The 23,481-nt window shown below is 51.0% G+C and overlaps 1 protein-coding gene across 10 annotated transcripts in view; it reads right to left on the reverse strand.

Moving 5' to 3' along the window:
* The window catches only part of MISP (mitotic spindle positioning), a 209,595-nt gene that overhangs the window by 139,498 nt on the left and 46,616 nt on the right, over window positions 1-23,481 (reverse strand). The window contains exon 1 of one of the 10 annotated variants that reach the window (XM_085639013.1): window positions 5,512-5,814. The exons of 6 other annotated variants lie outside the window; for them this stretch is intronic. The gene's annotated coding sequence lies outside the window, so the exon portion shown is untranslated. Of the gene's footprint in view, window positions 1-4,230; window positions 4,313-4,410; window positions 4,522-5,511; window positions 5,815-23,481 lie in introns of those variants that run through there. 3 more of the 10 variants (XM_085639014.1, XM_085639010.1, XM_085639008.1) reach the window with 3 other exon arrangements.

A 23,481-nucleotide genomic window follows, 5' to 3' on the forward strand; every position in this document is an offset into this window, starting at 1 on the left:
TCTAAGGTTACCATTGTGAATCGGGCCCTATTTTAATGAGGACTGAAACACAATCATCTTCATGCACTATATCTGTGGGACTTAAACATAGCCATAAAAACACACTATCTTTGTGGGGCTTGAAAAAAACTATAATAAAATACTAACTTTGTGGGGACTTGAACATCACTATAAAAACATATTATCTCTGTGGGGACTTAGGCATTCCTGTAAGTAAACACAAGCTCTGTTTCGGCTTGAAGCACCAGGGATGCCATAAAGCACACGGTTAAGACTGCTTTGCATATAGCTGGGTCTGAACTGGGGTGGAAAAGTGAACTAAAGAACAATGATGGATTCAACCCAGATCTGTGACTAGGGGTGAGTGGCTGAAACGTTTCAACACTCCATCCATAATCTCTGTGTGTGTGCTTTGTTCTCCCTAAGTTGGCAGAGTATGCCCAGACGTGGGTCCCTTCCTCACTTTGCCACTGGATTCTAGCTAGCCTGACTAATGAGGGGGTGTTACCTGAAACCTGTCCCAGGATGCTTATTTCCGGTGCAGGGAAGACCTGGCTTGGCAGTTCGGGCTGGACTGTTCCCATGAGGCACAGGGTCAAGACTGATTTGCATATAGCCGGGTCTGAGCTGGGGTGAGGAAGTGAGCTAAAGAATGATGATGGACTAAACCCAGATCTGTGACTGAGGTGAGTGACTGAAACGTTTCAGCACTCCGTCCATCATCTCCTTGTGTTTGCTTCGATTTGAACATCATCAGCTTCACATTCTCTGTATGGGGCTTTGTGAATACTGAAAAGTAGTAAAGTTAGACTTTTGGTCTAAATTTACCTTTGTGAATACTGGAAAAAGTAGTAAAGTTAGACTGTTTGTCTAAGTTTACCTTTGTGAATTGGGCCCTATTTTAATGAGGACTTACACACAATCACCTTCATGCACTATCTCTGTGGGGACTTAAACATCGCTATAATAACACACTATCTTTGTGGGGACTTGAACAACACTGTAATAACACACTATATTTGTGGGGACTTGAACATCACTATAATAACACACCATCTCTGTGGGGACTTGAACATCTCTATGATAACACACTATCTCTGTGGGGACTTACACATCGCTATAATAACATACCATCTCTGTGGGGACTTGAGCATTCCTATAATTACACACAACCTCTGTGTGGACTTGAACATCATTAGCTTCACACTCTTTATAATGGGATATAAGCTTTGAATGTACACACTATTTCTATGGAGACTTAAACACAATGATCTTCACCCACTATCCAGGTCGGGACTTGAACATCTATTTTGGCAAAAATGTAAGCAGCTAATCAAGCTCTGGGTTCAACTTGACCACATTCCTTTGTTCCATATGTTAATTTCTTATGTGTTAGTTTCCTCATCTTCTAAGAGTGTAAGCACTAATACATAGGTTAAATACAGCTTAAAGTCTCTTTCTATAAGCACGATATGATATGTTCTGGCACATTAACATAATCTGTCTTCATGTATACCCCTAGTGTATATGCAGCAATTCATATATGAATAGATTATAATGTTGTTTGTGTATATTGTTGATAAAATAAACATTTAGCCATGTGCCTTAGACTGTATTCAATCACAAATAGTTTTACGGACTAGGTCCCCACAAGGATGGTAGCACGTGTTCAAGTCCCCACAAGGATGGTGCTGTGCACGCGATTAAATAACAATATATTTGCAAATTTGAAGCAGGATCCTGTATCATGAATTTTTTCTTAACATTTTTCTGTTATTAGTGTGTTGTATAAACATTGGGAAAGGTTAGTCCCCACAAGGCAGGTATTCACACATAGTCCCCACAAGGATGGTAACACGTGTATGTGTGTGTGTGTGTGTGTGAGATGTAAAGTGCTTCGACACCCTGCATTGGAGAGAGTAGCGCTATAGAACAAATTAAATTGAAAAATACTGTAAGCGCTATTAAAATCATTCTTGTGTTTACTCTTACACACAGTCACATCTGAGGTTCTTACAGTGCATGGATATCTCATACACAGGGGGTCGCACAAAGTTAAACCCTGCCTCCACACCATAGTTTCTCTTAAGTGTGTGTCTTTGTTTCCTTCCACTGCATTGGCATCAAGGTTGGAGACTCGAGATAGCTCCCAGCCAGGATCATACTTGAACAGAAGTAGGGCTGATGGCTTTTTAAATCAGGCCTTTGTTTGTGCTCAGCTGAAACTGAAGCCTGGAAGGCCACCTTTACCTCCTGCAGGTTGCTGCTCAGAATGTAAAGCAGACAGTGTGCCAGCTGAGTGTGTCCAGCTGTAGGTTGGGAAGAATTCTGCATAGCTCACTGGACCCAGCCGGGTCCGGCTCAAAAACAGCTGCCGGATACGGTCTCCGGTAAAAACACCTCATGTCCTGCGCTGCTTTAAAAGAGGTTTGCAACCTCTGACCCACCTGGGGGCGCCCGTTGCCAGATGCCATTGAAGTGTGCGCCCTGCAACCCACCTGGGGGCACCCGTTGTCTGGTGGCATTGAAATGTGTGCCCGTTGACCCACCTGGGGGCGCCAGTTAGCAGGTGGCATTGAAGTGTGTGCCCCAAACCGGTCCTAGGATACTTGTTTCTAGTCCAGGGAAGACCTGGCTTGGCAGTTCGGGCTGGACTGTTCCCATGAGGCACAGGGAAAAGACTGATTTGCATATGGCTGGGTCCAAACTGGGACCATGGTCAGGAAAAAACGATGGATTTAGGCCCAGATCTCTCTATACTGGGGTGAATGTATGACATTGTTCTGCATTCTGTCCGTCAATTGTTCTTTTTGCATTTGCCACCCCGGCGGATTTGCGCTTGGTTGGTGCAATCTTCGGGTTGCCAGAGAGGCCTCCCTTTCCAAAGGGACATGTCACACCAGGGCCCTCTCTGCGGGTTCGGAGCTACATTGCGACCCCTGTGCCAACACGTGTTTACACGGACGTCATCTCTGGGAGTTGTCTGGTTACAATCTCACCCTGGCAGCTTTTCCTGATAAATTGAAGCAGGCCACACCTGCCGGGATATATCGGAGGAGAGCTGGAAAAAACAGGCCAAGCGTGAAATCCGGTGCGTTCAAAACCAATTCTGAACGGTATGCCTCGTGTTCCTATTGCATAGGAGGTGTTTACTTCCAGTGGTAAATACCTCACCCTGTGTGGTAAACACCCCCATACTTCGACAAACTGCTAATGAGCGCCTGCCGTATCCTTTTAGAAGAGTGTGCCCTCTAGCGCCTAGCCTGCGTGGCATTCCTCCAATGTGAAAGCGGCGCAGCGCTGCCCAGGGTCACTGGGGCAGAAAACGGCTGCAAGAGGCCCCTGCCCCCGCAAGGCCCCTCGGTGCCACGCTCGTCCCCTGGCGCCCCCACGATGCCCCCTCTGCCCCTAGCGGACTCGGGAACGCATCGAGGCCAAAACGAGTGACGTTTCACTTCTCACCGCCAGAAAGATGTCTTCGGAGCTGGGGCCCAGCGCTCCGGCGCTCTCGGCCAATAATAGCGCCTTGAAGCGGGCTCCTAGCGGTGAACGAGCAAGGAAGGCCCCTTAAACGTCTGGGTGTCTTTGCCCCCTCGCTGGAAATGTGTGCATTCTGCTGTATCCCATGCGACCTTGCGGTTCTATCCTAGGGGAGGGGAGTTTCTGTAAAGGGGCAGTAGCCAGCATGATTCTGCCCCCTTTGCCACCGAGGTTCGCCACCACTTTCTTGGCCCCTGTGATCCAATACTTGCAGCCCCCACCCCCTGGGGCCCTCTGAGGTTCATGTGCCCCTGGGGCCCACGGGCTACTTCTGTGCCCCAGGTATCTCCGTCCAACCCGATGCTAATCGAAGCGCTTCCCGACATCGTGATTGGTATGAAGCGCTATGAACTTAATCTAACAAGACAACCCAGGAGAGCGCTTTAAGCCACGCTAGGGGTATGGAAAGCGCTATATAAATAGTAATACAATTCATTCATGCGTTGTGCCCCCGGGTCTCGCCTTGCCTCGGTTTCCAGACCCCTTCAAAGCGCTTTAAACCTCGCTGGGGGTTTGGAAAGCGCTATATACACAGTAATTTAATTCATTCATGCGTTGTGACCCGGGGCCCGCCTTATCTCGGTTCTCCGACCCCTCCTGAGCGCTTAAAGCCTCGCTGGGTGTTAAGAAAGCGCTATATAAACAGTAATACTATTCATTCATGCGTTGTGCCCCGGGGTCCCGCCTTACCTGGGTCCTCCGAGCCCTCCCAGCCCCGAGCCTGCTGCTTCTCCTCCAGATGTCTGGACTCTGCCCCAGCCTCCTGCCCGGCCCAGGTGCCAGCAGCCTTCCCAGGCTGGGCCTCGCCCGCGCCCTACTCAAATATTTATTGTTTTATGGGCCCTGACCGAATATGAACATATCACATACCTGAGGGATACTACTGTGCAGAGGGCAACACCTCCGGCGAGGGAGGGGCAGAGTCCTGGCAGAGGTGAGGGGACCATCTAAGGTGTGAGGGAGAGAGTGAGGGAGGGACGGACTCCTGGCAGCGGGGATGTGACCATCTAAGGTGCGAGAGAGAGAGTGAGGGAGATGGGTGTGTGAGGGACGGACAGAGTCCTGGCAGCGAGGAGGGTGAGATGTGAGAGAGAGCGTGTGTGAGGGAGGGAGAGAGTCCTGGCAGCAGAGAGGCGACCGACTGAGGTGTGAGGGAGAGCATGTGTGTGCGGAAGGGAGAACGTCCTCGCAGTGGGGAGGTGACCATCTATGGTGTGCGGGAGAGAGTGAGGGAGAGCATGTGTGTGAGGGAGGGACAGAGTCCTGGCAGAGAGGAGGTGACCATCTGAGGTATGAGGATGAGAGTAAGGGAAGCGTGTGTGTGAGGGAGGGACAAGGTCCTGGCAGCGGGGAGGTGACCATCTGAGGTGTGAGAGAGAGTGAGGGAGAGGATGTGTGTGAGGGTGGGACAGAGTCGTGGCAGCGAGGAGGGTGAGATGTGAGAGAGAGCGTGTGTGAGGGAGGAAGAGAGTCCTGGCAGCAGGGAGGCGACCAACTGAGGTGTGAGGGAGAGCATGTGTGTGCGGAAGGGAGAACGTCCTCGCAGTGGGGAGGTGACCATCTATGGTGTGCGGGAGAGAGTGAGGGAGAGCATGTGTGTGAGGGAGGGACAGAGTCCTGGCAGCGAGGAGGTGACCATCAGAGGTGTGAGGGAGAGAGTTAGGGAGAGATGGGTATGTGAGGGAGAGACAGTCCTGGCAGCGGGGAGAGGACCATCTGAGGTGTGAGGTAGAGCGTGTGTGTGAGGGAAACTGTACGGCTGGCAAGGAAGGTGTAAGAGTTTATCAAGTGACCATCACTCATGTTTCTAGTGGTAAAATGGCCGTCTTCATACCCCTCCCTCACAAAAGTTTCCTCAACCCCAATCATTCCAATTGTAAATTCCACTGGGACAGCATGTCAACAACAGGGGACACGCATTCTAACTTGGAAACGTTGCGAGCTGTGGGGGTAAGAGAGGGTTGTACTCACACACAGGGGACGCTGGGGTCCGGCCGCCAGGGACCTCCATGGAGCCCGGGACAGCTGTGCCCCTCTTCCCCGGGCCTCCACCTGCCCTTCGCACTGGCTCTGCTCGGGCCCGGAGTCTGGTCGGGTCGTCGGTGGCCTGTGTCGAGTTCCGAGGGACCACAGACGGTGCCGGAGAAATGCGTGGCCACCCCAGGTGCCTGCTGCTGGCCGAGGGAAGTGTCTGTAGCCTGTGGGAGTCACTGGTAGCCCCTGGTCGGATACCGCTGTCTGCAGCTCTTGCTGGTCGCCCACCAGAGCCTGTGGGAGTCACTGGTGGCCCCCGGTCGGTTCCAGCTGTCTGCAGCTCCTGCTGGTAGCCCACGAGTGCCTGAGGGAGTCACTGGTGGCCACTGGTCGTATACCGCTGTCTGCAGCTCTTGCTGGTAGCCCACGAGAGCCTGTGGCCTGTGGAAGTCACTGATGGCTCCTGGTCAGATACCACTGTCTGCAGCTCTTGCTGGTAGCTCACGAGTGCCTGAGGGAGTCACTGGTGGCCACTGGTCAGAAACAGCTGTCTGCAGCTCTTGCTGGTAGCCACGAGAGCCTGAGGGAGTCACTGGTGGCCAGTGGTCGGATACTTCTGTCTGCAGCCCTTGCTGGTAGCCACGAGAACCCGTGGCCTGTGGAAGTCACAGGTGGCCCCTGGTCAGATACCGCTGTCTGCAGCTCTTGCTGATAGCCACGAGAGCCTGTGGAAGTCACTGGTGGCCACTGGTCGGATACAGCTGTCCGCCGCTCTTGCTGATAGCCACGAGAGCCTGTGGAAGTCACTGGTGGCCACTGGTCGGATACAGCTGTCCGCCGCTCTTGCTGGTAGCCCACGAGAGCCTGTGGCCTGTGGAAATCACTGGTTGCCCTGGGTCAGATACCACTGTCCGCAGCTCTTGCTGGTAGCCCAAAAGTGCCCTTGGCCTGTGGAAGTCACTGGTGGCCCCTGGTCGGATACCGCTTTCTGCAGCTCTAGCTGGTAGCCAAAAGAGCCTGAGGAAGTCACTGGTGGCCACTGGTCGGATACCGCTGTCTGCAGCTCTTGCTGGTCGCCCACCAGAGCCTGTGGGAGTCACTGGTGGCCCCTGGTCGGATACCACTGTCTGCAGCTCTTGCTGGTAGCCCGCAAGAGCCTGTGGAAGTCACTGGTGGCCTCTGGTTGGTTCCAGCTGTCTGCAGCTCTTGCTGGTAGCCCACACCTGCCTGTAGCCTCTGGTGGGAGCTTGTGCCCTGTGGTTGGCGTTGGTGGCCAGGTCCAGTGGACTTCAGTGAACTGTGGTAGCAGTCAGTTCCTTGTAGCTGCTATCAGTGGGCAGTGGAGGGCCTTGTGGGCTATGCTGGGTGTCAGAGGCTTGTAGAATCTGCTGATGTCCAGTGGTAGCTGTTGGTTGTCTGCAGGAGTATGTGGTGGGCGTCAGAGGCTTGTGGTGCATGTGGTATCTGTTGATGGCCTGTGGAACCGGTCGGTGTCCTGTGGCCACTGTTTGTGACCTGTGGTAGCTGACGGTGATCTGTATTAGCAGGCGGTGGCCAGGGGTGGCTGACAGTGGTCTTTGGTATCTCTCTGTGTCCTCTGGGAGTGGTTGTGACACCTATACCAACTGGTTTGTCCAGAGGTACTTGTCAGTGTCTTGTGATACCAGTCAGTAGTGGACAGTAGCATATCATATCTGGCTGTCATGTGGTAGCTGTTGGTTGCCTACGGTAGGCGATGGGTGGCCTGATGTATCTCTTAATGGCCTGAGGCAATTGGTGGCGGCTTGTCGCATCTCTCAGTTTCCTGTGATAGCTGCAGGTGGCCAGTGGTAGCAGCCGATGTCCTGTGGTAGCTGCTGGTGGCTTGTGGTTGGAGTTGGTGGCATTTGGTGGTTCGGTGGCCTGTGATATCTGTCCTGTGCTATTTGTTTGTGTCCCTGATACTTGGTGGCCAGTGTGGATGATAGTTGCTGTAGCAGCCTTCAGTGGCCTGTCTGGTGTCGGAGGGCTTCAGAAGCTTGTAGTAACAGTTAGAGGTGTTGGTAGCCTGTGGTGGCTGTTGACGGCCTGCATTAGTTGTTGGGGGCCTGTGATAGATGGCAGTTTTCTTTCGTGGCCATCAGTAGCCAGTCGGGAAGCTGATGTTCTAGTACCTGTAGGTGGTTTGACGTAGCTGCTGGCAGCCTGTATAAGGGTTGGTGACCGGGGATAGCTGTCAGTAGTCTGCAGTAGAAGTTAGTAGCCTGATGTGGAAGTCTTTTGTCTTCAGTCGAAGTTAGTAGTCTGTGGTAGCTTTGACTGGCCTGTGGAAGCCGTTAGTGGCCTGCGCTGGCTGTCAGTGGCCTCTGGTAGAAGTTGGCGACCTGTGGTAGCTATTGCTGGCATGTGGTAGCTGTAAGTGTCCCGTTGTAGCTCCCAGTGGCCTGCAGAGGCCGTCAGTGGCCTCTGGTAAAAGTTGGTAGCTCGTGTTAGGTGTCAGTAGCCTCTGGTAGAAGTTGGTGGCCTGCGCCAGCTGTCGGTGGCCTGTAGTGGCTTGGTGTCCTGCGATGGATACCGGTTGTCGGTAATGGTGGTGTTCTGTCTGTGACCAGCGCATGTTGGGTGTCTGTGCTACTAACTGGTGGGGGCAGGGTGTTGGTGAGGAAAGCGCGTGTGCTGTGATCAGACACAAGAGGTGTGTGCTCTGCTGATAAGACGCTTCAGCGCGCACAAGGCTGCAAGTTCCCAGAACTCGCCCTGGTCGGTGTTGCAGACCAGGCTCAGAGTCCTAGCAGATCTTGTGCTCTGCTCAGACCCTATGGTCTTCTCAATGCATATAGCGTTGCCCCCTAGAGCAGGCCCTGGTCTACAGCAGGTGCCTGAAGTTTGAACTGTGTCAAATAAATGGGCTCTGTGGCGACCCACAATAGCAGAGACTGCCCCCCACCCCTCCTGGGGCTTCAAGCCTGGTAGGTGCAGACTTTTCACAGAGTCTCTCTGCTCCCTCCTGTCCTAAGCTGACGGGCCACTGTGTGTCACTGCTGCACTCTATATATCAGCTCCCTCCAGGTTTTGAAGCCAGCGTCATACCATAACTGGCCAGACTATATCACTCATGCACCGTGGATCTGCTTTCTCTTCGGCTTCAACCTTGACCATACTGTGACTGACCACAGGGTGTCACTGCTGCACCATATAGCTGTTCCTTGCACGCCCTCTGATAATGTCATACTGTGACGGACCACAGGTTGTCACTGCTGCACCATAGAGCTGTCCCTTGCAGGCTTTCAGATAATGCCATTCAATAAATGAACAAAGGGTGTCACTGTTGCACCATAGAGCTGTTCTTTGCAGACCTTTACATAATGACATACTGTGACTGACCACAGAGTGTCACTGTTGCACGAGAGATTTGCACCTCCAAGACACTACCTAGTGTCATACTGTAATTAATCACAAGGTGTTCTGGCAGCTCAGTAGATCTGTTCACTCCAGGGCTTGAACGAATGTCATACTCTTACTGACCACATGGTGTCACTACTGCACCACAGATCTGCCCTTCCAGTGCTTCGGCTAATACAATACTGTGATTTACCACAGAGTGTCACTTTTGCACCATAGAGCTGTTCTGTTCACGCCTTCTGATAATGCCATACTGTGACTGACCACAGGATGTCACTACTGCACAACATAGCTGTCCTTTGCAGGCTTTCAGATAATGCCATCCCATAAATGAACACAGGGTGTCACTGCTGCACCATAGAGCTGTTCCTTACACACCTTCTCATAATGCCATACTGTGACTGACCACAGGGTGTCACTGCTGCACCATAGACTGGTTCCTTGCAGACCTTCATATAATGTCATACCGTGAATAACCATAGGGTGTCACTGCTGCACCATAGACCTGTTCCTTACAGACCTTCAGATAATGCCATACTGTGACTGACCACAGCGTATCACTGCTGCACCTAGAACTGTTCTTTGCAGACCTTCACATGATGCATTATTGTGGATAACCACAGGATGGCACTGCTGCACCTAAGACCGGTTCCTTGATGACCTTCAGATAATGCTGTACTTTGACCACAGGTTGGCACTGCTGCACCATAGAGCTGTTCTCTGCAGACCTTCACATAATGCCATACTTTGACTGACCACAGGGTGTCACTGCTGCACCATAGAACTGTTCCTTGCAGACCTTCAGATAATGCCATACTGTGAATACCCACAGGGTGTCACTGCTGCACCATAGACCGGTTCCTTGCAGACGTTCATATAATGCCATACTGTGACTGACCACAGAGTGTCACTGCTGCACCATAGAACGGTTCCTCACAGACCTTCAGATAATGCCATACTGTGAATAACCACAGGGTGTCACTGCTGCACCATAGACCGGTTCCTTGCAGACCTTCACATAATACCATACTGTGGATAACCACAGGATGGCACTGCTGCACCTTAGACCATTTCCTTGTAGACCTTCAGATAATGCCGTACTTTGACCACAGGTTGGCACAGCTGCACCATAGACCGGTTCCTTGCCGACCTTCAGATAATGCCATACTTTGACTGACCACAGGCTGGCACTGCTGCGCCCTAGAACTGTTCTTTGCAGACCTTCACATAATGTCATACTGTGAATACCCACAGGGTGTCACTGCTGCACCATAGACTAGTTCCTTACAGACCTTCAGATAATGCCATACTGTGAATAACCACATGGTGTCACTGCTGCACCATAGAGCTGTTCCTTACACGCCTTCTCATAATGCCATACTGTGAATAACCACAGGGTGTCACTGCTGCACCATAGAGCTGTTCCTTACACGCCTTCTCATAATGCCATACTGTGACTGACCACAGGGTGTCACTGCTGCCCCATAGACTAGTTCCTTACAGACCTTCAGATAATGCCATACTGTGACTGACCACAGCGTGTCACTGCTGCCCCATAGACTGGTTTCTTACAGACCTTCAGATAATGCCATACTGTGACTGACCATAGCGTATCACTGCTGCACCATAGAACTGTTCTTTGCAGACCTTCACATAATGTTATACTGTGACTGACCACAGGGTGTCACTGCTGCACCATAGAGCTGTTCCTTGCACGTCATCTGATAATGCCATACTGTGACTGACCACAGGGTGTCACTGCTGCACCATAGAGCTGTTCTTTGCACGCCTTTTGATAATGCCATACTGTGACTGACCACAGGGTGTCACTGCTGCACCATAGAGCTGTTCCTTGCACGTCATCTGATAATGCCATACTGTGATGGACCACAGGGTGTCACTGCTGCACCATAGACCGGTTCCTTGCAGGTCTTCAGATGATGCCATACTGTGACTGACCACAGGTTGGCACTGCTGCATCATAGAACTGTTCTTTGCAGACCTTCACATAATGCCATACTATGAACAACCACAGGGTGTCACTGCTGCACCATAGACCAGTTCCCCCGCAGACCTTCAGATAATGCCGTACTTTGACTGATCACAGGTTGGCACTGCTGTGCCATAGATCTGTACCACTTGGGCACTAGCCTGTGCCATAATGTGACTAACCACAAGTTGTATACTTACAGCTAGCTCGGTAGATCTGCTCCCCCAGGGCGTGACCCAATGTCATACTGTGACTGACCACAGGGTGTCACTGGTGTGCCATAAATCTGCTGTTTTCCTGGGTTTCAGATAACACCATGCAGTGTCACTATTGCCCCAGAGATGAGCTCCTGCCAGGGCTTCAAGCTAGCGCCATACTGTGATTGACCACAAGGTGCCACTGCTGCACCATTGGTCTTCACCACCAAGGCTTCATCAATGCCATAATGTGAGGGACCACAAGGTGTCACAGCTTCAGCTTAGATGCTCTATACTGTGACTGACCACCCTTATATCTAAAAAGGGGCTTCAGCACATGTTGGGAGGCATCTGCTCTCTGCTTTACTTCCCCAGACATTCAAGTGCTTGCAAGGTCTGGGAAATATGTGAGACTCTTGGACAATCTGCTTTCTCCCCCTTCTGCCCCCGCCCTACCAGCTCCTCCAACCCAAATACTAATCACAGACTATTTTTGCACTTTGCCCTAGTGTCTCTGCACCAAATCATTTTATCCTTGGTTTTAGAAGCTCGTCAAGTGATTACATCAGTAACTACTAGACTGCCTCGTCAGTAATATGGGTATGAATTGAAATTCGATGGTTTGCTTCACTGTGCTTTTAACGTGGTAGCAGTGCTGTGATGACATTTTATTGCAATGGTTTTAATTAACTGTGCCAATTTAATAATAATTATAATAATTTTTAAAAAATGACTGACCACAGGGTGTCACTGCTGTACCGTATATCTGCTGCTTCCTGGGCATCAGATACGCCTATACCACGGCTGACACTGATGCAATGTGCCACTATCACCTCAGAGACTTGTGTGGGATGTGCAAGTTGTGCTTTGAATGACTGTTGAGCAAAATATGAATTCTGATCCTAACCATAACTTCCGAATTTCAGTGACTTTTTCTGGATTGATTTTGTAACCATCTCTGCACTTTAACTGTGTTTTTTAGGTAAACATATGTATATGTATTGATGTCATCAATGATGTAATTTAACACATTATGAGTGCTGTAATATGTGAGGTCATAAGTAGTGACAATGGTCCAAGGTACTGTTAGCTCACTAAACTATAGCTTGTGTTTTTTGGGTTTTTTAAAATACATTTTTATCTCTTTTCAACACCTCCTATAACATCAGTGTAGCCTTTGTTTTTTTCATTGAATTTCTGTTTTTTTAAACAGAAGACCCTATTACCATACCCAATTATAAGGTCACTTTAACATGTGTCTTTTTCTGTGAATTTCTTTTATTTTGTGATCATATTCAAACTTGAACATGCACTCACCCCCCTCGGACACCCTACAGCTACTTCCTCCACTGTCCACGGCCTTTGGCCATGTGTAACGGAGGTTGGCCACTTGGTCTCACCCCGCGGCCACCCAACCTCCAATGGGCTGCTAACCTGTTTTTTCGTCACGTTTGCTTACATTCTTTCAGTGATCCTGGTACTCTTGTGGTACTAGACACGTGTCCTCGGAGAAGCTTGTATGGTACCTCTGTACCATGGGGTGAAGATTGTGTACCGGGCATCGCAGGAGTACCATAGTACCTCATGGGAGGGTCACGGCAGCAGTACCATGGTATCTACAGCCTCATAAACATATTTTAACCTCTTGGGGTGGTCCCTCTGGGCCCCAAACTAATGTCTGGGGATCAGGGTATTGTTCTGGACAGGGGCACTGAGTCCATGAGCTGTGTAATGGCAGCTGCAACATTTTCTTCAGAATTGTGGCTAGCCAATAAGATTGCTCAGTACCGCAGTACCGACATGGCCATCAGGGAAAAACCCCCTTGCTCATTAGAAGCCCATGTTATTGCTTTTTAAGTATTGCAGGACTGCCGTGGGTTCAACCACCTAGATATACCTCACATTTTTTTGCCCCCTTTTGCCTAACCCGAGCCCCTCTTTAAATGCTACTTTCTCAAAGACAGCGGTACGAATTTGCAACAAATCACAAAGAGCACGCTTTCCGAGCAAAGATCTAACTTTTGTCAGTATTTGGTAATAATTCAGTTCTGTATCAGAGAGCCTAGTTTCTCTGGGGAATTAAGGTGGGTAAATAATGTTTTGGACCAACTGGAAATCAAAGAGTAACTTCTTTCATGTTTCAGCTGGGGAATGCACGCAACCTACCCTGCAGGATATCCAAGAACCGCCCTCCGCAACTCTGCGACCGTAACATCTCAGTAAAGACCTCCTCACCGACTGAGGACGAGAAGACGGTGCTTCACAAGTCCAGCAAAACTCCAAGCCACAAGGTTCACAAAAACACACAACACACACACAAGCAGGGCTAGTCACACTGAAATCAATCAAGCCCTCTACCCGCTGGGACACAGGATTCAAACAAGAGACGTCCCTGGTTCTGCACATATCCCCTGAAAACAAGCTTGTCCTTGAAACAAAACAAAGGAAACCATTTACCAAAGTAACTGCTATCTAGCCGCCATCTACGAAGTCAATATTGGAGCAAGGCCCTATAGAAACGCACTTGCGTCAATAACTCCCAGAACTACCAATTCCAAGATCGAAAATCAGTGATCACCATAGAATTCCTCCTCGAAAAGATCAACAAAATTAGACACAAACCACATTGAACTTAATGTATGAAGCACAAAATACCAGTGCACGTCCCATGAGTCTTACCCAAAGCACTTCACTCCATCCTCACAAGTCTCGAAGCCTCACTCAAACCCTTTAGTTGTGAATGACATCTTCACCTCCTCGGTGACGAGAACTCAACGAATGAAGTCCTCATGCCCTCCTCCAAACCTTCAATAACTCTCTGACCCAGCGTTTCTCGTTCCCTCCTTGCTGCTCTGACCTAAGACTTCTGACCAAACCTCACCTGTACTCAAGCAGCAGGATTCATCTTCTCGCTAGGTTTAGCAGAAGACCCTCCACCGCTCTCTAGCTTTAGCAGAAGACCCTCCACTGCTCTCTAGGTTTAGCAGAAGACCCTCACTGCTCTCTAGGTTTAGCAGAAGACCCTCCACCGCTCTCTAGGTTTAGCAGAAGACCCTCCACTGCTCTCTAGGTTTAGCAGAAGACCCTCCACTGCTCTCTAGGTTTAGCAGAAGATCCTCCACCGCTCTCTAGGTTTAGCAGAAGACCCTTACCGCTCTCTAGGTTTAGCAGAAGACCCTCCGCTGCTCTCTAGGTTTAGCAGAAGACCCTCACCGCTCTCTAGGTTTAGCAGAAGACCCTCCACTGCTCTCTAGGTTTAGCAGAAGACCCTCACCGTTCTCTAGGTTTAGCAGAAGATCCTCACCGCTCTCTAGGTTTAGCAGAAGACCCTCACCGCTCTCTAGGTTTAGCAGAAGACCCTCACCGCTCTCTAGGTTTAGCAGAAGACCCTCACCGCTCTCTAGGTTTAGCAGAAGACCCTCCACCGCTCTCTAGGTTTAGCCGAAGACCCTCACCGCTCTCTAGGTTTAGCAGAAGACCCTCACCGCTCTCTAGCTTTAGCAGAAGACCCTCCACTGCTCTCTAGATTTAGCAGAAGACCCTCACCGCTCTCTAGCTTTAGCAGAAGACCCTCCACTGCTCTCTAGGTTTAGCAGAAGACCCTCACCGCTCTCTAGGTTTAGCAGAAGACCCTCACCGCTCTCTAGGTTTAGCAGAAGACCCTCCACCGCTCTCTAGGTTTAGCCGAAGACCCTCACCGCTCTCTAGGTTTAGCAGAAGACCCTCACCGCTCTCTAGGTTTAGCAGAAGACCCTCCACTGCTCTTTAGGTTTAGCAGAAGACCCTCACCGCTCTCTAGGTTTAGCAGAAGATCCTCACCATTCTCTAGGTTTAGCAGAAGACCCTCACCGTTCTCTAGGTTTAGCAGAAGATCCTCACCGCTCTCTAGGTTTAGCAGAAGACCCTCACCGCTCTCTAGGTTTAGCAGAAGACCCTCACCGCTCTCTAGGTTTAGCAGAAGACCCTCACCGCTCTCTAGGTTTAGCAGAAGACCCTCCACCGCTCTCTAGGTTTAGCAGAAGACCCTCACCGCTCTCTAGGTTTAGCAGAAGACCCTCCACTGCTCTCTAGGTTTAGCAGAAGACCCTCACCGCTCTCTAGGTTTAGCAGAAGACCCTCCACTGCTCTCTAGGTTTAGCAGAAGACCCTCCACTGTTCTCTAGGTTTAGCAGAAGACCCTCATCGCCCTCTAGGTTTAGCAGAAGATCCTCACCACTCTCTAGTTTTAGCAGAAGACCCTCCACTGCTCTCTAGGTTTAGCCGAAGACCCTCACCGCTCTCTAGGTTTAGCAGAAGACCCTCCACTGCTCTCTAGGTTTAGCAGAAGACCCTCCACTGTTCTCTAGGTTTAGCAGAAGACCCTCATTGCCCTCTAGGTTTATCAGAAGATCCTCACCACTCTCTAGTTTTAGCAGAAGACCCTCCACTGCTCTCTAGGTTTAGCCGAAGACCCTCACCGCTCTCTAGGTTTAGCAGAAGACCCTCCACTGCTCTCTAGGTTTAGCAGAAGACCCTCACCGCTCTCTAGCTTTAGCAGAAGATCCTCACCACTCTCTAGGTTTAGCCGAAGACCCTTACCGCTCTCTAGGTTTAGCAGAAGACCCTCACCGCTCTCTAGCTTTAGCAGAAGACCCTCCACTGCTCTCTATGTTTAGCAGAAGACCCTCACCACTCTCTAGGTTTAGCAGAAGACCCTCACCGCTCTCTAGGTTTAGCAGAAGACCCTCCACTGCTCTCTAGGTTTAGCAGAAGACCCTCACCGCTCTCTAGGTTTAGCAGAAGACCCTCCACTGCTCTCTAGGTTTAGCAGAAGACCCTCCACTGTTCTCTAGGTTTAGCAGAAGACCCTCATCGCCCTCGAGGTTTAGCAGAAGATCCTCACCACTCTCTAGTTTTAGCAGAAGACCCTCCACTGGTCTCTAGGTTTAGCAGAAGACCCTCATCGCCCTCTAGGTTTAGCAGAAGATCCTCACCACTCTCTAGTTTTAGCAGAAGACCCTCCACTGCTCTCTAGGTTTAGCCGAAGACCCTCACCGCTCTCTAGGTTTAGCAGAAGACCCTCCACTGCTCTCTAGGTTTAGCAGAAGACCCTCACCGCTCTCTCGCTTTAGCAGAAGATCCTCACCACTCTCTAGGTTTAGCCGAAGACCCTCACCGCTCTCTAGGTTTAGCAGAAGACCCTCACTGCTCTCTAGCTTTAGCAGAAGACCCTCCACTGCTCTCTATGTTTAGCAGAAGACCCTCACCACTCTCTAGGTTTAGCCGAAGACCCTCACTGTTCTCTAGATTTAGCAGAAGACCCTCACTGCTCTCTAGGTTTAGCAGAAGACCCTCACCGCTCTCTAGGTTTAGCAGAAGACCCTCACCGCTCTCTAGGTTTTGCAGAAGACCCTCCACTGCTCTCTAGGTTTAGCAGAAGACCCTCCACAGCTCTCTAGGTTTAGCAGAAGACCCTCACTGCTCTCTAGATTTAGCAGAAGACCCTCACCGCTCTCTAGGTTTAGCAGAAGACCCTCACCGCTCTCTAGGTTTTGCAGAAGACCCTCCACTGCTCTCTAGGTTTAGCAGAAGACCCTCCACAGCTCTCTAGGTTTAGCAGAAGACCCTCACTGCTCTCTAGATTTAGCAGAAGACCCTCCACCGCTCTCTAGGTTTAGCAGATGACCCTCACCGCTCTCTAGGTTTAGCAGAAGACCCTCCACTGCTCTCTAGGTTTAGCAGAAGACCCTCACCGCTCTCTAGGTTTAGCAGAAGACCCTCCACTTCTCTCTAGGTTTAGCAGAAGACCCTCACCGCTCTCTAGGTTTAGCAGAAGACCCTCACCGCTCTCTAGGTTTAGCAGAAGACCCTCACCGCTCTCTAGGTTTAGCAGAAGACCCTCGCCACTCTCTAGGTTTAGCCGAAGACCCTCACCGCTCTCTAGGTTTAGCAGAAGACCCTCACCGCTCTCTAGGTTTAGCAGAAGACCCTCACCGCTCTCTAGGTTTAGCAGAAGACCCTCCACTGCTCTCTAGGTTTAGCAGAAGACCCTCCACTGTTCTCTAGGTTTAGCAGAAGACCCTCATCGCCCTCTAGGTTTAGCAGAAGATCCTCACCACTCTCTAGTTTTAGCAGAAGACCCTCCACTGCTCTCTAGGTTTAGCCGAAGACCCTCACCGCTCTCTAGGTTTAGCAGAAGACCCTCCACTGCTCTCTAGGTTTAGCAGAAGACCCTCACCGCTCTCTAGCTTTAGCAGAAGATCCTCACCACTCTCTAGGTTTAGCCGAAGACCCTCACCGCTCTCTAGGTTTAGCAGAAGACCCTCACCGCTCTCTAGCTTTAGCAGAAGACCCTCACCACTCTCTAGGTGTAGCTGAAGACCCTCACCGCTCTCTAGGTTTAACAGAAGACCCTTACCGCTCTCTAGGTTTCGCAGAAGACCCTCCACTGCTCTCTAGGTTTAGCAGAAGACCCTGCACCGCTCTCTAGGTTTAGCAGAAGACCCTCACCGCTCTCTAGGTTTAGCAGTCACCGCTCTCTAGGTTTAGCAGAAGACCCTCACCGCTCTCTAGGTTTAGCAGAAGACCGTCAACGCTCTCTGGGTTTAGCAGAAGATCCTCACCACTCTCTAGGTTTAGCAGAAGACCCTCCACTGCTCTCTAGGTTTAGCAGAAGACCCTCCACTGCTCTCTAGGTTTAGCAGAAGACCCTTACCGCTCTCTAGGTTTAGCAGAAGACACTCACTGCTCTCTAGATTTAGCAGAAGACCCTCACTGCTCTCTAGGTTTAGCAGAAGACCCTCACCGCTCTCTAGGTTTTGCAGAAGACCCTCCACTGCTCTCTAGGTTTAGCAGAAGACCCTCCACTGCTCTCTAGGTTTAGCAGAAGACCCTCACTGCTCTCTAGATTTAGCAGAAGACCCTCCACCGCTCTCTAGGTTTAGCAGAAGACCCTCACCGCTCTCTAGGTTTAGCAGAAGACCCTCCACTGCTCTCTAGGTTTAGCAGAAGACCCTCACCGCTCTCTAGGTTTAGCAGAAGACCCTCCACTGCTCTCTAGGTTTAGCAGAAGACCCTCCACTGTTCTCTAGGTTTAGCAGAAGACCCTCATCGCCCTCGAGGTTTAGCAGAAGATCCTCACCACTCTCTAGTTTTAGCAGAAGACCCTCCACTGCTCTCTAGGTTTAGCAGAAGACCCTCATCGCCCTCTAGGTTTAGCAGAAGGTCCTCACCACTCTCTAGTTTTAGCAGAAGACCCTCCACTGCTCTCTAGGTTTAGCCGAAGACCCTCACCGCTCTCTAGGTTTAGCAGAAGACCCTCCACTGCTCTCTAGGTTTAGCAGAAGACCCTCACCGCTCTCTCGCTTTAGCAGAAGATCCTCACCACTCTCTAGGTTTAGCCGAAGACCCTCACCGCTCTCTAGGTTTAGCAGAAGACCCTCACCGCTCTCTAGCTTTAGCAGAAGACCCTCCACTGCTCTCTATGTTTAGCAGAAGACCCTCACCACTCTCTAGGTTTAGCCGAAGACCCTCACCGCTCTCTAGGTTTAACAGAAGACCCATACCGCTCTCTAGGTTTAGCAGAAGACCCTCCACTGCTCTCTAGGTTTAGCAGAAGACCCTCCACTGCTCTCTAGGTTTAGCAGAAGACCCTGCACCACTCTCTAGGTTTAGCTGAAGAGCCTCACCGCTCTCTAGGTTTAACAGAAGACCCATACCGCTCTCTAGGTTTAGCAGAAGACCCTCCACTGCTCTCTAGGTTTAGCAGAAGACCCTCCACTGCTCTCTAGGTTTAGCAGAAGACCCTGCACCACTCTCTAGGTTTAGCAGAAGACCCTCACCGCTCTCTAGGTTTAGCAGTCACCGCTCTCTAGGTTGAGCAGAAGACCCTCACCGCTCTCTAGGTTTAGCAGAAGACCGTCAACGCTCTCTGGGTTTAGCAGAAGATCCTCACCACTCTCTAGGTTTAGCAGAAGACCCTCCACTGCTCTCTAGGTTTAGCAGAAGACCCTTACCGCTCTCTAGGTTTAGCAGAAGACCCTCACTGCTCTCTAGATTTAGCAGAAGACCCTCACTGCTCTCTAGGTTTAGCAGAAGACCCTCACCGCTCTCTAGGTTTAGCAGAAGACCCTCACCGCTCTCTAGGTTTTGCAGAAGACCCTCCACTGCTCTCTAGGTTTAGCAGAAGACCCTCCACAGCTCTCTAGGTTTAGCAGAAGACCCTCACTGCTCTCTAGATTTAGCAGAAGACCCTCCACCGCTCTCTAGGTTTAGCAGATGACCCTCACCGCTCTCTAGGTTTAGCAGAAGACCCTCCACTGCTCTCTAGGTTTAGCAGAAGACCCTCACCGCTCTCTAGGTTTAGCAGAAGACCCTCCACTTCTCTCTAGGTTTAGCAGAAGACCCTCACCGCTCTCTAGGTTTAGCAGAAGACCCTCACCGCTCTCTAGGTTTAGCAGAAGACCCTCACCGCTCTCTAGGTTTAGCAGAAGACCCTCGCCACTCTCTAGGTTTAGCCGAAGACCCTCACCGCTCTCTAGGTTTAGCAGAAGACCCTCACCGCTCTCTAGGTTTAGCAGAAGACCCTCACCGCTCTCTAGGTTTAGCAGAAGACCCTCCACTGCTCTTTAGGTTTAGCAGAAGACCCTCACCGCTCTCTAGGTTTAGCAGAAGATCCTCACCACTCTCTAGGTTTAGCAGAAGACCCTCACCGCTCTCTAGGTTTAGCAGAAGACCCTCACTGCTCTCTAGGTTTAGCAGAAGATCCTCACCACTCTCTAGGTTTAGCAGAAGACCCTCACCGCTCTCTAGGTTTAGCATAAGATCCTCACCGCTCTCTAGGTTTAGCAGAAGACCCTCCACTGCTCTCTAGGTTTAGCAGAAGACCCTCCACTGTTCTCTAGGTTTAGCAGAAGACCCTCATCGCCCTCTAGGTTTAGCAGAAGATCCTCACCACTCTCTAGTTTTAGCAGAAGACCCTCCACTGCTCTCTAGGTTTAGCCGAAGACCCTCACCGCTCTCTAGGTTTAGCAGAAGACCCTCCACTGCTCTCTAGGTTTAGCAGAAGACCCTCACCGCTCTCTAGCTTTAGCAGAAGATCCTCACCACTCTCTAGGTTTAGCCGAAGACCCTCACCGCTCTCTAGGTTTAGCAGAAGACCCTCACCGCTCTCTAGCTTTAGCAGAAGACCCTCACCACTCTCTAGGTGTAGCTGAAGACCCTCACCGCTCTCTAGGTTTAACAGAAGACCCTTACCGCTCTCTAGGTTTCGCAGAAGACCCTCCACTGCTCTCTAGGTTTAGCAGAAGACCCTGCACCGCTCTCTAGGTTTAGCAGAAGACCCTCACCGCTCTCTAGGTTTAGCAGTCACCGCTCTCTAGGTTTAGCAGAAGACCCTCACCGCTCTCTAGGTTTAGCAGAAGACCGTCAACGCTCTCTGGGTTTAGCAGAAGATCCTCACCACTCTCTAGGTTTAGCAGAAGACCCTCCACTGCTCTCTAGGTTTAGCAGAAGACCCTCCACTGCTCTCTAGGTTTAGCAGAAGACCCTTACCGCTCTCTAGGTTTAGCAGAAGACACTCACTGCTCTCTAGATTTAGCAGAAGACCCTCACTGCTCTCTAGGTTTAGCAGAAGACCCTCACCGCTCTCTAGGTTTTGCAGAAGACCCTCCACTGCTCTCTAGGTTTAGCAGAAGACCCTCCACTGCTCTCTAGGTTTAGCAGAAGACCCTCACTGCTCTCTAGATTTAGCAGAAGACCCTCCACCGCTCTCTAGGTTTAGCAGATGTCGTGACGCTAGCAGCTTGCGACCTGTGATAGCCACTAACCTCTGTAGAACACCAGCAGGAACGATGACTGACGAATAACCCCTTAGATTCCCCAGGGCGCAGCACCTCACAGGGAAATGGGAATACTCTCCGCTATGGGAACTGCCCTCTGGGGAAGGTACGGAAGAAGGGGAAATAATATGTGACACCACAGCGTTCTCCGGTCTTCCGGGTAACTTAAGTATTCAGCCAGGTCAGTGAAGGAAACTGCACAGGGGAAGAGAGAGAGAGAAGAACAATTGAGAAGGTAGGCAGACCCACCCCAGTTCCTCCCTTTTGCGGGACCTCGGTTTCCTGACGTTGTCTGTACCTGTGAGAGAGTTGGGGTGTTCTGGGAATGGAGCTGGAAATGAAGCACGGGGATGACTGGACCGGTTCTCCCAGCAGCAATCAGGGTGACGTCGAAGGAATAGTGCTCCGGGGAATAATAAGGGAAATCAAGGAAGAACAGGCAACTCGAGGTAGGCAATGCACCCAAAAATCAGCAAGGAGGAAAAGCGCAAGCGCTAGAAGTATCACGTGACTTTGGCCCGTGAGCTTCTCTGAAAACCAAAACAAAAACAACAAGAAACAAAACCAAAATCAGCAAGGCCTTGGGGATTCAGGGCCTGTTCGTTACCTGACCGTAGCGTCCGTCGTGCAGTAGGGAATGTCGGATTCCATACGGTTACGTCACCGCAGAATCCAAGGTACCGGGGCGACGATGGAGGGAAGCGTCTGCAACCGCTACCCTTGTCCTGAGGTCTGTGGCAGGAGTGAGACTCGGTCGTCCTGCGGGGACAACACCTTCCGCCGACCGAGTCTCGTGGAATGGGGGCAAATATCCCGAAGGCTTGGCACCAGGAAAACAAACACCGAAGCCTGAGGATGCGCCGCTCCTGGCGACGCGCTGGTTGTGGCTTTACAGCGAGCAGCTCAAGGATCCGGAACTTCTGGATTGACAAGCCCCCTCCTGTGGGAGCAGCGCTTCTTTGTAGTTCCGGCTGGGCGGGGGCAACTTCCTGTTTCCGGGATGACGGGTTCCGGGGCTTCTGGGGATTGTAGTGTAATACCTCCTTTGGCCGATGATCGCGACAGAACCCCCCCTTACCGACCGCCGTCCCGGCGGACGTCCGGGTTTACCGGGGTGCGTCCTGTGGAACCGCTGTAAGAGCTGCGGGCAATGGAGGTTACCGGCTGGTTCCCACGATCTTTCCTCAACCCCATAGCCCTTCCAGTCGATGAGATATTGCACACTTCCTCTTAGGAGACGAGAATCGAGTATGGCTCGGACTTCGTATTCTTCCTGTCCATCTATGTCCAGTGCAGTCGGCGTGACAGGTAACCTCATTGTTCCAGGGCATGGTCTCAGCAAGGACACATGAAACACAGGGTGGATTTGCCAAGTGGGGGGTAAGGTGAGCCGTACCGCTACAGGGTTTATGATTGCCTCTATCTCATATGGCCCAACGTATTTTGGTGCTAGTTTACCTGCCCCTTTTAGGGGGAGGTTCTTTGTGGACAGCCATACTTTGTCCCCAATCTGATATGTGGGTTCGAGTGTTCTTTTGGTGTCTGCTACCCGTTTCTGTGTGGTCTGGGCCTGGGCCAAATGCTGTTTGGCGTCTGTGAGCACCGCTCTTAGGTGGGCGTGATGTTCCTGTATAGACGGATGTCGTGATTTCACTGGCCAGTCGAATGGTAGCATGTTTGGGTGGAACCCATTTAAGCAAAAGAAGGGGGAGCAACCTAGCGTGGAGTGTTCTGCGTTGTTGTACGCAAATTCGGCTGTCCAAATCAAGGAATACCAGTCCTCACTGTTTTGGAGAGAGAAACATCGCAAGTACTGCTCTAGTGTTTGATTGAGCCGCTCGGTTTTCCCATCTGTTTGGGGATGGTAACTTGTGGATAACCGGGCGTCTAGGTCCATCGAGGTGCACAAGGCCCTCCAAAACCGGGATGTGAACTGGGAACCCCGGTCGGTTATGAGGATCCGGGGGATCCCATGGGCTTTCACGATATGCTGTAGGAAGAGCAAGGCTAATTCTGCGGAAGAGGGCAGTTTTTTAAGGGGGATGAAATGTCCCATCTTAGTTAGATGATCCACCACCACGAGGACGGTCGTGTATCCTTCACTGGGGGGCATCTCTACCACAAAGTCCATAGAGACCGTATGCCAGGGAACTGGTGGGATTGGTATGGGCCGTAAGAGCCCTACAGGTTTGGTATGTATGGTTTTCCCTTGTGCACACACTGCACATTGTTTCACATACTCTCTGGTGTCTTTGTGCAGTGTAGGCCACCAAAAGGATCTCTTGATGGTAGCAATGGTCTTGTTTTCCCCTAAATGGCCCCCCAACTTGGAGTCGTGAGCCCAGTGTAACGCTCGTTGTTGTAGAGCAGCATTAGGTATGTACAACGCTTGTTGGTGGTACAACAATTCCCCGTTGGAGGTTCTGTGTTCCGGGTCTTCGCGTAACCAGGTCTGGATGTCGATGTAGGTTCCTGCATTCTTCACTTCGTCTATGAAATCCTGGGACATCACTAAGGCGATGCATTTATTCCGAAATGCTGCGGCTGAGATGATGGGTGGAGGTTCGGGGATTTCTTCCGG

The sequence above is a fragment of the Triturus cristatus genome, chromosome 12 (assembly GCF_964204655.1).
Source record: "Triturus cristatus chromosome 12, aTriCri1.1, whole genome shotgun sequence".
Lineage (NCBI taxonomy): Eukaryota > Metazoa > Chordata > Amphibia > Caudata > Salamandridae > Triturus > Triturus cristatus.